The sequence below is a fragment of the Schistocerca americana genome, chromosome 4, assembly GCF_021461395.2.
Source record: "Schistocerca americana isolate TAMUIC-IGC-003095 chromosome 4, iqSchAmer2.1, whole genome shotgun sequence".
Taxonomy (NCBI): domain Eukaryota; kingdom Metazoa; phylum Arthropoda; class Insecta; order Orthoptera; family Acrididae; genus Schistocerca; species Schistocerca americana.
This window is the reverse complement of record NC_060122.1, coordinates 665,848,138-665,866,268: the sequence shown is the minus strand read 5'-3', so window position 1 is coordinate 665,866,268 and position 18,131 is coordinate 665,848,138.

Genomic DNA, 18,131 nt, shown 5'->3' with positions numbered 1-18,131 from the left:
GGATGTTGACCATTAATGGAATGGATTTTTCATTAATCATAATTTAAATATAATAATTAGGTGTGTCTATAATTTCATCTGCTTATTAGAAGGAGCTGTTTAGTGAATATGTATTCAGTTTGTTTTTACAAATGTGGTCATTTTCTTTTCCTATCTTTGAGTAAGAAAGTTATTGTTTATATCTAAAAACAAAGATGATGTGACTTACCAAACGAAAGTGCTGGCAGGTCAATAGACACACAAACAAACACAAACATACACACAAAATTCAAGCTTTCGCAACAAACGGTTGCTTCATCAGGAAAGAGGGAAGGGGAGGGAAAGACGAAAGGATGTGGGTTTTAAGGGAGAGGGTAAGGAGTCATTCCAATTCCAGGAGCAGAAAGACTTACCTTAGGAGGAAAAAAGGACAGGTATGCACTCGCACACACACACATATCCATCAATACATACACAGACACAAGCAGACATTTGTAAAGGCAAAGAGTTTGGGCAGAGATGTCAGTTGAGGCGGAAGTACAGAGGCAAAGATGTTGTTGAAAGACAGGTGAGGTATGAGCGGCGGCAAATTGAAATTAGCGGAGATTGAGCCCTGGCAGATAATGAGAAGAGAGGATATACTGAAGAGCAAGTTCACATCTCCGGAGTTCTGACAGGTTGGTGTTAGTGGGAAGTACCCAGATAACCCGGATGGTGTAACACTCTGCCAAGATGTGCTGGCCGTGCACCAAAGCATGTTTAGCCACAGGGTGATCCTCATTACCAACAAACACTGTCTGCCTGTGTCCGTTCATGTGAATGGACAGTTTGTTGCTGGTCATTCCCACATAGAAAGCTTCACAGTGTAGGCAGGTCAGTTGGTAAATCACGTGGGTGCTTTCAAATGTGGCTCTGCCTTTGATCGTGTACACCTTCCGGGTTACAGGACTGGAGTAGGTGGTGGTGCGAGGGTGCATGGGACAGGTTTTACACCGGGGCCGGTTACAAGGGTAGGAGCCAGAGGGTAGAGAAGGTGGTTTGGGGATTTCATAGGGATGAACTAAGAGGTTACGAAGGTTAGGTGGATGGCGGAAAGACACTCTTGGTGGAGTGGGGAGGATTTCATGAAGGATGGATCTCATTTCAGGGCAGGATTTGAGGAAGTCGTATCCCTGCTGGAGAGCCACATTCAGAGTCTGATCCAGTCCCGGATAGTATCCTGTCCCAAGTGGGGCACTTTTGGGGTTCTTCTGTGGGAGGTTCTGGGTTTGAGGAGATGAGGAAGTGGCTCTGGTTATTTGCTTCTGTACCAGGTCGGGAGGGTAGTTGCGGGATGCGAAAGCTGTTTTCAGGTTATTGGTGTAGTGGTTCAGGGATTCCGGACTGGAGCAGATTCGTTTGCCACAAAGACCTTGACTGAAGGGAAGCTACCGTTTGATGTGGAATGGGTGGCAGCTGTCATAATGGAGGTACTGTTGCTTGTTGGTGGGTTTGATGTGGACGGACGTGTGAAGCTGGCCATTGGACAGGTGGAGGTCAACGTCAAGGAAAGTGGCATGGGATTTGGAGTAGGACCAGGTGAATCTGATGGAACCAAAGGAGTTGAGGTTGGAGAGGAAATTCTGGAGTTCTTCTTCACTGTGAGTCCAGATCATGAAGATGTCATCAATAAATCTGTACCAAACTTTGGGTTGGCAGGCCTGGGTAACCAAGAAGGCTTCCTCTAAGTGACCCATGAATAGGTTGGCGTACGAGGGGGCCATCCTGGTACCCATGGCTGTTCCCTTTAATTGTTGGTATGTCTGGCCTTCGAAAGTGAAGAAGTTGTGGGTCAGGATGAAGCTGGCTAAGGTAATGAGGAAAGAGGTTTTAGGTAGGGTGGCAGGTGATCGGCATGAAAGGAAGTGCTCCATCGCAGCAAGGCCCTGGACGTGCGGAATATTTGTGTATAAGGAAGTGGCATCAACGGTTACAAGGATGGTTTCTGGGGGTAACAGACTGGGTAAGGATTCCAGGCATTCGAGAAAGTGGTTGGTGTCTTTGATGAAGGATGGGAGACTGCATGTAATGGGTTGAAGGTGTTGATCTACGTAGGCAGAGATACATTCTGTGGGGGCTTGGTAACCAGCTACAATGGGATAACTAGGATGATTGGGTTTATGAATTTTAGGAAGAAGGTAGAAGGTAGGGGTGCGGGGTGTTGGTGGGGTCAGTAGGTTGATGGAGTCAGGTGAAAGGTTTTGTAGGGGGCCTAAGGTTCTGAGGATTCCTTGAAGCTCCGCAGGACATCAGGAATGGGATTACCTTGGCAAACTTTGTATGTAGTGTTGTCTGAAAGCTGACACAGCCCCTCAGCCACATACTCCCGACGATCAAGTACCACGGTCGTGGAACCCTTGTCCGCCGGAAGAATGACGATGGATCGGTCTGCCTTCAGATCACGGATAGCCTGGGCTTCAGCAGTGGTGATGTTGGGAGTAGGATTAAGATTTTTTAAGAAGGATTGAGAGGCAAGGCTGGAAGTCAGAAATTCCTGGAAAGTTTGGAGAGGGTGATTTTGAGGAAGAGGAGGTGGGTCCTGCTGTGATGGAGGACGGAACTGTTCAGGGCAGGGTTCAATTTGGATAGTGTCTTGGGGAGTTGGATCATTAGGAGTAGGATTAGGATCATTTTTCTTCATGGCAAAGTGATATTTCCAGCAGAGAGTACGGATGTAGGACAGTAAATCTTTGACAAGGGCTGTTTGGTTGAATCTAGGAGTGGGGCTGAAGGTGAGGCCTTTGGATAGGACAGAGGTTTCGGATTGGGAGAGAGGTTTGGAGGAAAGGTTAACTACTGAATTAGGGTGTTGTGGTTCCAGATTGTGTTGATTGGAATTTTGAGGTTTTGGGGGGACTGAAGCTGGAAGTGGGAGATTGAGTAGATGGGAGAGACTGGGTCTGTGTGCAATGAGAGGAGGTTGGGGTTTGCTGGAAAGGTTGTGAAGGGTGAGTGAGTTGCCTTTCCGGAGGTGGGAAACCAGGAGATTGGATAGTTTTTTGAGGTGGAGGGTGGCATGCTGTTCTAATTTGCGGTTGGCCTGTAGGAGGATGCTCTGAACAGCCGGTGTGGATGTGGGAGAGGAAAGATTGATGACTTTTATTAAGGATAGGAGTTGACGGGTGTGTTCATTGGCTGAGTTGATGTGTAGGTGAAGGATTAGGTGGGTGAAGGCAATGGATTGTTCAGTTTGGAACTGGTATGGGAATGATGGAAAGAAGGGTTACAGCCAGAGATGGGAACTTTAAGTGTGAGGCCTTTGGGGGTAATGCCAAATGTCAGACAAGCCTGAGAAAATAAAATATGGGAGTGTAATCTGGCTATGGTGAAGGCACGTTTGCGGAGGGAATGTAAATAAAACTCAATGGGGTCGTTGTGGGGATGTTGTGAGGGTGACATGGTATTAGAAGGTGGAAAGTGTAACATGAGGCTGAAATGAAAATAAAAATATATGGGGAGAGATAAAGGTGAACTAGAAAGCAACTGGAGATCTGGTGTGAAAAAAGGCGAAAAAGTGTTGGTTATAGCTGGGCTATGTTGAACCTGTGGTGAACTTGGGTTGGTAGACAACTATGTGCACAAAGGTCAGGTGGTTGTGTTGCCACCAAAACACGTTAAAGGGTGGAGCAATTCGGGAAAATTTCGAAAAAACTGCGTGTAAATGTATTAAAAGGAGTGGTTTTGTGGTGGCAAATTGTGAAAATGAGGCTAACAATTGTCTGATGAAGAAATAATGACGTTAAAACCTGTGGGAAGCAGCTAAAAAAGATCAGTGATGTGGGAAAAACGGAAATGGAAAAAAGCGAAAGTTATTAGAACTAGCCGAAATGGCTGTTTAATAGCTGAAAGGAACTGTTTGTGAACTGGAAGTGGTGGATTTTATAGCAGCGATAGTGCTAAAAGCGGAAAAAATTTTTTTGGTTATGGTTTGGAAGTGGGTTACGTATTATTGAGTATATATAGCCGGGATAAAATGGTATGGTAGATTCGGTAAAGAGGAGAAGGTGTATACAAAGTGAAACTACTTGCAAAAACAGAAAGGGAAAATAAGATGACAGGAAAGATTTCGAAATGCAACAGTGACAATAACAAACGTAATTGTTGGGTTCAGATTAACGATATGAGTATAATAGAGGGAAACATTCCACGTGGTAAAAATATATCTAAAAACAAAGATGATGTGACTTACCAAACGAAAGTGCTGGCAGGTCAATAGACACACAAACAAACACAAACATACACACAAAATTCAAGCTTTCGCAACAAACGGTTGCTTCATCAGGAAAGAGGGAAGGAGAGGGAAAGACGAAAGGATGTGGGTTTTAAGGAAGAGGGTAAGGAGTCATTCCAATCCCGGGAGCGGAAAGACTTACCTTAGGGGGAAAAAAGGACAAGTATACACTGACACACACACACATATCCATCCGTACATACACAGACACAAGCAGACATTTGTAAAGGCAAAGAGTTTGGGCAGAGATGTCAGTTGAGGTGGAAGTACAGAGGCAAAGATGTTGTTGAAAGACAGGTGAGGTATGAGCGGCGGCAAATTGAAATTAGCGGAGATTGAGCCCTGGCGGATAACAAGAAGAGAGGATATACTGAAGGGCAAGTTCCCATCTCCGGAGTTCTGACAGGTTGGTGTTAGTGGGAAGTATCCAGATAACCCGGATGGTGTAACACTGTGCCAAGATGTGCTGGCCATGCACCAAGGCATGTTTAGCCACAGGGTGATCCTCATTACCAACAAACACTGTCTGCCTGTGTCCATTCATGTGAATGGACAGTTTGTTGCTGGTCATTCCCACATAGAAAGCTTCACAGTGTAGGCAGGTCAGTTGGTAAATCACGTGGGTGCTTTCATACGTGGCTCTGCCTTTGATCATGTACACCTTCCAGGTTACAGGGCTGGAGTAGGTGGTGGTGGGAGGGTGCATGGGACAGGTTTTACACCGGGGCCGGTTACAAGGGTAGGAGCCAGAGGGTAGAGAAGGTGGTTTGGGGATTTCATAGGGATGAACTAAGAGGCTATGAAGGTTAGGTGGATGGCGGAAAGACACTTTTGGTGGACGGGGAGGATTTCATGAAGGATGGATCTCATTTCAGGGCAGGATTTGAGGAAGTCGTATCCCTGCTGGAGAGCCACATTCAGAGTCTGATCCAGTCGCGGAAAGTATCCTGTCACAAGTGGGGCACTTTTGGGGTTCTTCTGTGGGAGGTTCTGGGTTTGAGGATATGAGGAAGTGGCTCTGGTTATTTGCTTCTGTACCAGGTCGGGAGGGTAGTTGCGGGATGCGAAAGCTGTTTTCAGGTTGTTGGTGTAATGGTTCAGGGATTCCGGACTGGAGCAGATTCATTTGCCACAAAGACCTAGGCTGAAGGGAAGGGACCGTTTGATGTGGAATGGGTGGCAGCTGTCATAATGGAGGTACTGTTGCCATTGGACAGGTGGAGGTCAACGTCAAGGAAAGTGGCATGGGATTTGGAGTAGGACCAGGTGAATCTGATGGAACCAAAGGAGTTGAGGTTGGAGAGGAAATTCAGGAGTTCTTCTTCACTGTGAGTCCAGATCATGAAGATGTCATCAATAAATCTGTACCAAACTTTGGGTTGGCAGGCCTGGGTATTGTTTAAATGTATTTGTGTTTGCTCCCTTTATGCATAACAGTAAAAGATTAAGTTGTGAACAGTTGAGGTGCTCATATTAGGCTAATATAATTGCCTCTTTATTTTGACAGGACTCCTAGATTTAGGGCCCAATGAAAAGCACATTGTGTATCTACTTTCAATATGATGGTTATTTTCAAAACTGTCTTAACACAATATGGATGCAAACATCTGTCTCTCCTCTCTCACAATTTCTCTTCAACACAGCCAGCCGGGATGGCCGAGCGGTTCTAGGCACTACAGTCTGGAACCACGCGACCGCTACGGTCGCATGTTCAAATCCTGCCTCGGGCATGGATGTGTGTGATGATCTTAGGTTATTTAGGTTTAAGTAGTTCTAAGTTCTAGGGGAATGAGACACTTAAAGTAGTAAAGGAGTTTTGCTATTTAGGGAGTAAAATAACTGATGATGGTCGAAGTAGAGAGGATATAAAATGTAGACTGGCAATGGCAAGGAAATCGTTTCTGAAGAAGAGAAATTTGTTAACATCGAGTATAGATTTAAGTGTCAGGAAGTCGTTTCTGAAAGTATTTGTATGGAGTGTAGCCATGTATGGAAGTGAAACATGGACGATAACCAGTTTGGACAAGAAGAGAATAGAAGCTTTCGAAATGTGGTGCTACAGAAGAATGCTGAAGATAAGGTGGGTAGATCACGTAACTAATGAGGAGGTATTGAATAGGATTGGGGAGAAGAGAAGTTTGTGGCACAACTTGACTAGAAGAAGGGATCGGTTGGTAGGACATGTTTTGAGGCATCAAGGGATCACAAATTTAGCATTGGAGGGCAGCGTGGAGGGTAAAAAACGTAGAGGGAGACCAAGAGATGAGTACACTAAGCAGATTCAGAAGGATGTAGGTTGCAGTAGGTACTGGGAGATGAAGAAGCTTGCACAGGATAGAGTAGCATGGAGAGCTGCATCAAACCAGTCTCGGGACTGAAGACCACAACAACAACAACAACAACAACAACAAGTACTAGGGGACTGATGACCTCAGATGTTAAGTCCCATAGTGCTCAGAGCCATTAGAACCATTTTTTTTTTCTGTCCAACACAAGGTGTCAAATGAAAGAGGCTGAAATTAACATAATATATTAAGCTACAAATTATGTAAATCAAAGTGTACGGTTGTAGCTCTAAAGAATGGTATACAAATTGACAAACTGGAATAATTATGTTTTATGCAAAACAGATACATATAGTGTAAAAGTAGAAGTATGTGGGAATTAATATGTTAATTCATCATCCTACCTATTCCTTTTGTCCACATGTATAAATACTTTTATTTTATCAAATTGTAGCTAAATTAACAAGCAGTTGCTGCAAAATTGTAATACTTGATTAGTGGTGCACACAAAAAGAGTTGACTACAATGATGAGAAAAGCATAAAAATTTATGTCAGGTTCTATGCTATAATTTTCTTTATCATTAGTTTAAACTGAGATATTGTCCTTTTTATCATGGTGTGCAATACTTAAAAATGCTCATTAAATCTGTTTATTAAATAAATTATTATTTGGTATCAAAATGACAAGCACAAAAGAGCCACATTTTATTACTACTGTAACCTGATGCCAATGACTGTAAATTTATATGGTGGTCATTTTTATTCATTGTAACAATGGCTGAAAGGTAAGTCAATGATATGGGTTTGTGTACATTTTCTACAAATGTGGTCATTTATTTAGGTCACTCTGGATGCATACTCCTAGATATTTTATATTTGTTACTGCTTCCAGCATCAAACCAGTCAAACCAGCACGGTAACTGAATCATAATGTGCCTTTCTGCCTGTTGTGAATAAAATGTCCCAGAAGACATCATCAAATGTCAGTTTAGCTTCACACACATGCATACCACCAGCAGTTAAGCAAATGATTAGGGTTCAATTATCTGTGACAGGTGGAAAGGTCACCCCATCGGTTTGATGTTTTTCATGTTTAGTGTTGCTTCCAGGTCTGATAGAGTATATAAGGGGTGTGAACAGTGTCAGATGTTGAGTGATCAAGAAAATGGCATGAAGATGTTGTGTACCCATGTGAGACAGCATTATTAGCACTTGATGGAGTTTGAAAGATGCCTCATTGTGGGTTTCCATTTGACCAGTGGTCGAATTGTGCAATATGTAGATTTAAGGGGCATTCAGATGTGACAGTGACCTGATGTTGCACTGCATGGCAGTGTGAGAGTGAGAATACTCATCAATAAAGACCATATTATATGCATCATAAAAACCTTAAAATATACATGTAAATATGCAAGAAAAATGCTTAAAAATACATGAAAATTGTCAAAATATATAGGATCAAATGATAAAAAAACATGATAGTTACTGCATGCATTGTATTTTGAAGCTGAACATGTGCATATCTATTATGAGGAAGAGCATCGGTCAGGCGAAAAATTAGTACATTTAGAATGCTGGTATCGTTTTGTGAATACTAATCGGTAGAGGTTAATAGGGGGCCTTTCTGGGATTATTCTTTAAAAAACTGCAAAATAGGGATGCATACTGTGTCTCAAGAATTTTTCCTTCTTTGCTATTGTTTTCAGTAATGAGTGGATCCGGCATGGGTGAGTTGTAGCGAAACAGTCAATATGTACAGGACCAACTTCAAGATATATCGCCCACAGAGTGGCATGCCCAAAAACTCTGTAATATTTTGTTTCAAAAAACAACACATGGTCATGAATTTTTTTTAACAGTATTACCTTTTAATTAATTCTATTGGATCAAAGCATCATTTACAATTTATTTGACTTTTTCTACTATTGTAAAAATAAAAGAACCAAGTACTGTTCCAAATGTTCGGTAGTAAAATTGTGTCTTTGATCACTCAAAACATTTTTATAAGCAGGAAAGCAACATTCTACATCAACTGAGGTAACTTGGCAGTATTTGAATATGGGCGCTATGTTGACACATATTGTTTCTTGTAAAAGTTCAGCCAACCCATTAATAAAACTACTAATTTGGCAGAAAACCTAGATTATTGTTTAAAATGTTTTCAAACTTTTCTTTAAGTTTTCTTTGAGATACTTCCAGCAACAAGTTCACTAGCATAATTTTATTCATTAACTGAATAGATTCATTCAACGCCAAACCTTGAGTTTCAGGCTATTTACTACTTGCAGGTAAATGGCAAAAATGAGTGCTAATCACAGCAATGTCTTTTTTAATACCAGAAATATTAAATGCTTCCTTGCACTGGCAAACTGCCAAAGGCTCTGCACTATCAAAGTTGTTTACTACCCCTCTCGTGGCCTCGAAATGCTCACTGTCTTTCATAGAGTTGTGGCGACGATCCACAGATCGGTAAGCCAGAACATCACATGTGTATTATGTCTTCGAGTTGACCATTGTTTTGTATACCTCTGGGACCTGAGTCCCCGCCTAGTCTTTGACCTGTACGTTTGTCGTGTAATAAAAGTATTGATGATTAGAAGAGAGAAGTGTAGTCATTACCTTACCACCTTGATATCTCCTTCAGTGGTGACCCTGAAGTTCGAATAATCTGTCGAACTGAGTAAAAAGTGACTGCGTTCTGCATGGACCTTTGTCCGCTACACAATGGCCTTCTACAACATGCCGCCGCCGCCCAGTTTTCACCAGCAACAGCAACTAAATTATACCAGCTGTAGTCGGTGCCCAACATGAATTTCTGCAGTCCTATAGCCTCGAGAACCCAGGGACCTCGTCAGGTGCAATGGTTTTGAACATGATACGAGCGGTCTCCGACTCTGGCTTTGTTAGCCCCAAAGTGCTTCAGGTTTTGCCGCTCAGCAGTACAAGAAACCACTACACACTGATACCGAACTTTAATGCAAGTACTGTAAATAGTGGGGAGCATAGTTTTCATAATGCGCCACAACAGGATGCATTTTTGAATGTGCAAGCTCCAAGTGTGTATCACTCTGTGCCGGTTGCACACTACGTGAATGACATTCGCCAGCCTGTTACTCCAAGTGTTCATCAGTGCAGTAATTTGAGCGCGTCAGGTTCCACCAGGCTCATCAGTGGCTTTGTGATGGACAATTTCGCTGCAGATGTGGAGGACCAATTGCATAATAACCTGTTGAGCAACCTCAGTGACCACTTTGACCTTCCGCTGCAACAACCGGTCCCGCTTTGCTCCATGCCGGGCTTCCTGCTAACAGATCTCGCTTCCCCTCCAGCTACTATGAACACAGCTGACACGTCTGCTTACTCTCTACCACCCTCACGACGCAGAGTTATCTTTGACTTGCCTACTCCTGCATCCGCAAGTGGCTGCCTGAATTCTTCGACTGCCAGTTCATCGAATCTACCGAAACTTCGGCATTCAAATCTGCTCACCCGGAATTCTGGTTCAACCTGGTTGAGCAAACTTTCAGTGTCTGTGCACTTGATGACAATGCCCGTTTCACATGCCTCATGAACCACCTCCACGACCATGTTGACTTAATTTATGACCTGGTTAAGTCACCTCCTCCGAACAAGAAGTATGCTACAGCTAAACAAGCAATACTGGAACGTGTCTCCAAGGCAAGAAGATAAAACGTGCAACAGCTCGTCTATGAATAATGCCTCAGCGACAGATCTCCATCCCAGCTGTGGAGATGCCTTCGACTTCTTGTCGGTGAATGCGACATGCCAGATGCCATGCTCACCAAGATTTGGATGGAAAAGCTGCCTCTGTCTGTCCAAACGGCCATCTCCACCTACAAAGATAGACCAAATAGTGAACACCTGCACGCCGCTGACCGAGCTTACTCGACTCTACAACGTGAAAGCCTTTCCCAGCAGCTATGCCAGTTTCCAATCACAACCAGGGCCCCAACGTGGACGCCCCATTAAACCTAAGTCTGTCAAGCTCGCCGCACTACCGGCACCTTCACATCCACACAACAACAGCACATCTGACTCCACGGAAGATTCTGGGCCACCACCGTCTGACCACTCGCAGGAGCAGATGTCTGCCCATAAATACTGTTTCTTCCATGCAAAATTCGGGGTACAAGCATGCAATTGTAAACCGCCGTGCTCCTACCCAAACTTCAACTGTAAGTAGACAGTGGTGCCACCTCCTGCAATGTAAACAACAAACACCGTTCCACTCTCCATTCTCTGTCCAATATTAATGCTTCGAAAGGACGAGTCTACATCCACAACTTGAACTCTGGCGCAAACTTTCTCATTGACACAGGCGCAGATGTTTCCCTACTTCCATCTGTTCTTGCTACCGAAAAGATACGACTACACAAAACTGTCCTACGTGCTGTAAACTCATCTAGTTTGTCATGCTTAGTTTCTACTTCATATGCAGTGTTCCTCTCGCCTGAGTGCAACCTGAAGTGGTCCTTCCTGGTGGCTGACATCGACGATCCCATTTTGGGCATCGACTTTCTATGACACCACAAACTGTGGCCCGACCTTGTCAAGAATAGTGTTCTACCACCCTACACAGGAACACATCCTGTGCTCTTCGTCGAGTGTCAATAGTACTGCTAAACAGGTCCACCTGGCTAGGAAGTGTAATAACCCCTCCTCCGAGCTCTTGTCATGGACCAATAAGTAGCTCACGGAGCGTGTCGAGTCTACATGCCTGCGCTTGGAACAACTTGAGCTATGCCGTCGCCTCAACGACTTAAGTAATGAGTTATCTTTGGCACGCCAGCAGCTTGCAGCAGACAATGCCTCAGCAACACATAAGGTTAGTCGGTGTTCTCGCGCCTGACTGCATTTGTGACCATGTGCCACATAAACTGTACAGTGTCCGCACTCCCGCAAGCTCTAACTGTGTTAATTCGAGCGCACATTCATCCCCCTCCTCGTTTGGGCAGCAAACTTCACATGTGCAGGTTAATGTTTTTGATTTACTTCCATCAGCTGTTCATTTGTGCCACCAAGCTCGACAGCGGCAGCTTCGGTTACTAATAAACAGTGTACCAACCTTGCTTCATGTAGCTCACATGTTTGTCACTCCCAGTCACCCAACAGTTGGCACTTATACAAACTATCGCCGTCCGCACCACAACCCAGCCTAGCGGCCGCCGCGCACACTATACCACAGACAGTCGCCTCGTGTACTGCGTCACGCATTTCCATGGTTACAGACGGCACCACCCACAAACTTCGCTTGCAAGACGGACCGCCTATCTCTTGCCGACCACGCCATCTCAAGCCAGAACTCATGAAAATGGCTCGTGAACAAATAGACGATCTTTTAACAGCCGGCGTCATTGAACCATCTACCGGATGCTGGGCCTTGCCTATCCACTTCGTCACAAAAAGCGACAGCACCTGGCGTATGGTTGGCGACTATACTAAGTTGAACTCTCGTGCTATCATAGACAAGTACCCGGTTCCTAATGTCGCAGATTTTAACCACGCTCTTGCAGGAACCAAATATTTCTCGGTAGTGGGCCTATCATCAAATTCCGATGGCACCAGAGGATATTGAAAAGACAGCTGTTACAACACCTTTCGGCCTTTTCCAGTACTGGTTCATGCCCTTTGGCCTCCGCAATACTGCACAAACTTGGCAGAGATTCATAAACAAGGTGTTGTTTCATCTGGATTTTTGTTTCGTTTACTTAGACGACATTCTTATTTTCAGTCCTACTTTGCAACTGAACAAGGAACATTTGCAGATTGTTAAAGATACTCTTACCACTGCTGGTGTTGAACTGAATAATAAGAAGCTCCAGTTGCACCAGACTTCGGTAAGATTCTTAGGCTACATCGTGTCAGCTAAGGGCCTCACTCCTCCCAAGGATAAAATCAAACAGGTTTTGGATTTGCCACGCCCTCACTTGTTTAAGGAGCTGCACAGGTTCATTGGAATAGTTAACTATTATAGGAAGCACTTGCCTGCTGCAGCTGAGGTTCAGGCTCCGCTAACAGACACCCTTGCTGGCAAAAATATGACCGGTATCCACCCGGTCCCCTGGACCCCCTGCCATGAAACAAGCTTTTAACAAACTGAAGCACCTACTAGCAAACGCAGTGACTGTTGCCCACCCGCATCCGGACACAACATTTTTTATTACCACGGATGCCAGTGATGCCGCAGTAGGTGCTGTCCTCAGCCAAACCATCGGAGATACAACCTCTCCTTTGCAGTTCTTTTCTAAGAAGCTCAACGGCACTCAAAAAAAGTGCTCAGCCTTTGATAGGGAGCTCTTGGCAGTTTATGAGGCTGTGAAACACTTTCGCGCTGAGGTTGAGGGTAGGGACTTCTACATTTTAATTGACCACAAACATTTGGTTGCTGCTGTAAAGAACCCCCCGAATGACTCTCCACCTAGACGCTTCTGTCATTTGGACTTTATACTGCAATTTACCTCTGACATATGATACATCAAGGGTGCAGGTGATGTGGTTGCAGATTTTTTGTCTCATGTCGGCACTCTCACAACTCTGATAGACCTAACTTGCCTCAGCTGCAGTCTGCCGACATGGACACTATGGACCTTATTTCCAATCACAGCTCGTCACTCAAACCTGTGCGATCTACCTTTCCCAGTGTCATAGATGAGGTTTGGCATGACGAATCAACTGGTACGCTGCATCACTTCATACCCAAATCTCTACAGAGAGAAGTGTTCGACAAATTACACAACCTAGCTCATCCAGGTGTGAGAGCCTCTACCAGACATATTTCACAGTGCTTTGTCTGGTGCGACATGCGTTGCGACTCCCAAGTCTGGGCCCGTGCCTGCATTCCATTCCAACAAAATAAAGTTTCGCGGCACACATCGCCCCCACTAGGCAGCTTCACCGCTTCTCCCAGTCACTTCCAGCACGTTCACATCAACTTGGTGGGCCCCTCACCGCCTCCAAGTGTTACAGATATGTGCTATCTATTATAAACTGAACCTCTCATTGGGTGGAAGCTGCCCCGGTACCCAATATTACATCCAAATCAGTGGCACGATCCTTCATAGACACTTGGATTTCACGCTTTGGCTGCCCTGTTTACTTGACAACCGACCAAGGCCATCAATTTGAGTCTACCTTGTTTTCTGAACTATGTAGGCTGTGCAGCATCAAGAAAATTTATTCAACAGCATACCATCCCCAAAGCAACAGCCTCGTGGAACGTTGGCATAGGACGCTTAAGATGGCCCTATGTTGCCATGGCCTCCTTTGGACGGAAGCCCTGCCATTCGTCTTACTCGGTTTGCGGACCACTTTCAAGGGAGACCTTAAAGATTCAGTGGCCGAGTTCGTCTACGGCCATTCCCTTACACGGCCAGGTGAACTTGTTGCTCCTACTCCAGTCGCCACACTGTCCGAACTGCCGTCGTTGGTAGAACGGGTGAGGTTACACTGTAACAAGCTTCAACCCCCACCCGCTTCCAGCCACACTCCACTGCACACGTAAGTTCCCAAGGTGCTCAAAACTTGCAAATTTGTGTTCCTTCACAATGACACTGTAAAAGTCCCGTTATAGCCCCCTTACACAGGCTTGTACAGAGTTGGCAAATGAACCAGTAACACAATGGACATTGTAATTAAGGGTTCAGTAACTACTGTTTCCCTCAACAGGGTTAAACCCGCTCACGTAGTGTTTCCCCCTACCTCACCCACCGTTGAAGAGTAAACTCACGCCAACGCCTGCTCCGTCAATGAGCCCACACTCATTCCAGAGATTTCCGTCTCCCGGCTCCCATAGCAGAGGCCCCAGTGCCCAGGGCTCTAATATAACAGTTCCATCTTCATGCGACAGCACACCACACCACTCTTCTAACTTGTACAGCCCGCAGGTTCCTGCCACGCCCAGTCAGACCTCACCATCTGACACTCACCCCTCTACTCGCAGCTCACCGCCCTCACCGTGCTACGGTTTCCCCACCCCACTGGCTCAGCATACCTCTCCATTAGCAGGCACCACTTATGAGCTCTCTACCCACATTAATCCTAATGACATTTGTGGTTTATCTGTCATCGTTAGTGGTGATACCGCATTAGTGCTGCTTGCGTGTGACGATTCGTGTGACTCGCTAGGTGGTGTGTCGCAACGTGTAGTGAAATCTCTCAAAGTGCTACATGTGGCAACCTACGTGCTTACATTAGGCCAAGTGGGAAGGTGATCATTCATTAGGTTCCATGCCGACAACACCCTTCCACACCAGCACTCCCGCACCGGCCGACGACTACGACCGCCGGTGTCACTTCAAGACTTCAGCATCAGCATTCCAGGATTTGCTCCACGCTCTCCTCCCACATGGCCCGTGCCGTTAGATGTGGAGGAACTCACTGTAACACACTTAAACTCTCGCCAACCCCCCCCCCCCCCCCCCACATTCGGATATGTACTCCATACTGCAGGGGAGGGGGGGCTATGTGGCGTCGATCCATGGATCGATAGGCCAGAACATCATGTGTGTATTATGTCTTTGAGTTGATCTTTGTTTTGTATAGTTCTGGGACCTCAGTTCCTGCCTAGTCTTCAACCTATACGTTTGTCATGTAATAAAAGTATCGATGATTAGAAGAGAGAACCGTGGTCATTACCTTACCACCTTGATATCTCCTTCAGAATGATTTACTTTTTCAAGTTATTTGCAGGCTACTAAATAGGAAGAAGGAGGCTCTTCTTTTAAGGCACCAACAATTAAATTTGCAATGAAATGGTCACAAGTATCTGCAGTTTCATCAACTGAAATCCAAATAATGCTGTCCTTGAGTTAATTGTGAATTTCTTCCAGGAGCATTTACATAAATTGTCAGCGTGTAATTTTTACACAATGTTGATTCATATGGTATATTTTGATTTAAGCAATATTTGCGCAGGAAGCCTTCCAGGATAGGGTTTGTAAGTTTTTGAAGAGGAATATTGCTTGCAATGAATGCTTCACATAGACCCATGTTAAATCGACTTGGTTACCTTTGCACAAATCCCCGCTACTGCAACTTGCTGTTGTCAGAAGTTGTCACCATAGTCCTTTCTTCTGCGTTCCTGCAATATGAAGACTTGTCTTGACATGCTGATCTATTTGAAACTTTTTTTCATGAAATGTTTTTCTCGCAAACTCAACAATACAAAACAATTCCATCATGTGTAAATTTTCCAGGATGGTCAGCGATCCACAAAATGATGTTTCTTTTTTCAGGCGGCTTGGTGCACAACACATTACACACTACACATCATAAACATGGTCAACTGTGTACAAGTAAATAGAAAGCTAAACTGAAACATTGGATGTTGCAACTAAAAGCTTTTGTAGTTTAATTTAACCATTGCCGATGTGTATGGTGGGACAGCGTAGGGGTCAACTGGGGTCATGGGCATAGGAGCATTGACTCTGTATGCCTGTTCCTGTACCTCTTCTGTAATGATTTTGCTTGGCAGTGACTTCTCAGTTAGCGACTGCACACAGTTCTAGGTTGTGGTCAATCTGTCAGCCATCAAAACTTGATCGAGCTAGAGACCACCCATCTAAATTTTTGAAACATTGTAAATATAGAGCAAAAAGATGCATTGTCTCTAGTTTTTAGTTAAAATATGCAATAACTGGTGAAAAGGAGCCAAATATGCAAATGCATATGCAACATGCAAATGCATTTAACCCAGTCTCTATTCATCAAGCTTCCAGTCAAACATGTCAGACCAACACAAGGGAGTATCACCATATTGTGCACCCAGCACATTATAACACCTTCACATCTATGCCAGTCATTTTAACTGAAATTATATCTTATGAAGCGTTTGATCTCATTTTTCATATTTACTATTTGATCCACGTTCTTATGTAATTCATGATACTTTCAGTGAAATTCAAGTGTTTTCTTTATCTGAATTGTAATGCATTCCACAGAAGCAGTTCTTTTATGTTATTAAAGTATATAGCAAATAGGTGTGGCGTTTCATAACCAAGGTCTGATATTTCAGTAATTACTTACTCAAAAATGAAAGTATATATCTGAGATATTTTTTAAGAAATTTGTAAGTGCTTCGTATTGAAAGTTTCTGTAAAGTACTTTATATTATTCACAGCAAGTCACCCACACATACATGAAATTTCATTCATGTTAATTAAAATGTGCATTTTACTAATTTATAGTGCAAATTGGAGGTTTTGGTTTCTGTAGCAGAACTAAACTGTTATTTTGTAATAAAATATATCATTAACTGAAAAAACAGAAAAATCACAATGCAAACAAACATAGAAAGTTCAAGAACAAACTTCTTAAATTGAAATTAGCTCCTGTTTTAAAAATATATAACTTCACTGTACATTATGTTCTTGAGCACATAGCAACATTGTATAAGGTTGTGCAAAGCATGCCACTGGCAGTTCTTTAAGCCAGTGCATGTGAGGGTAGTTCTTCTAGTGAATTATTTTTATTAGTTCTTCTTGATTAGCTCTTTGTGAGCCATTTTGTACAATGAAATTAGTTCAGCAACAATTTATTCTTGGACCACAGAAATGTATCATGGGCTAATGTATACCTTTCATAAAGTTTTCTCTACCCATCTTCAAGCCAAGTTAAACCAGGTCAGTGCACTGTGTAGCAGTCAGAATGACAAACAGGCAGATCACCAATACTGCTAGCTCCACATATAGAAAAATGTAAGTTAATGCAGATGAGTACGAAAGAAAACAGTATTAGTAGTGTACCGCATGACACAGTCATGCCAATTATGTGACTTGACATAAAGCTGCAAAGCAGTATGAAATGGAATGAGCATGTAAGGATTGTAGTAGCAAAGACAAATGGTTGACTTCAGTTTAATGAGAGAAATTAAAAAAAAGTTGTGGTTAATCTGTAAAGGAAACTGCATATTGAATACTAATGTGACCCACTGTTGAGTACTGTTTGAGCATTTGGGATCTGCATCAAGTCAGATTAAAGGAAGACATTGAAGAAATTCAGAGGTCAGTTGCTAGATTTCTTACCAGTAGGTTCGAACAACAAGCAAGTATTATGAAGATGCATCAGGAACTCAATTGGGAACCACTGGAAGGAAGGCCACCAACACACATTTCGTGTAAGGATCATGAAGATAAGAATAGACAGATTAGAGTTCATATGGAGACATATAGACAGTCATTTTTCCCTTGCATTATTTGTGATTGGAACAGAAAAGGAAATGACTAGTAGTGGTACAGGGTACCACCCACCACACACCATATGGGGGCTTGTGGAGTATGTATGTGGGTGCAGATGTAGACGGCAATAATATGGCACACACTGGCAGCTTCTGCTTCATCTTGCTTAAGTGAGAAACTGAATCATTAATTCAGCAACATGACCTCACTGAGGAGTGATCAATATGTTATTCTGACAGCATAAAATAGAGAACAAGGCAATAGAAAAGGATGAGAAAAAATAGGATGCTTAGTGGGAGGAAAATGCTGGTAGTGTTAGTCCAGCAGGAAAACAAGCTATCATTATTGATACATATCTATTGAATGCCACAAGAACTAGAGAATGTTCCATAAGAACACTT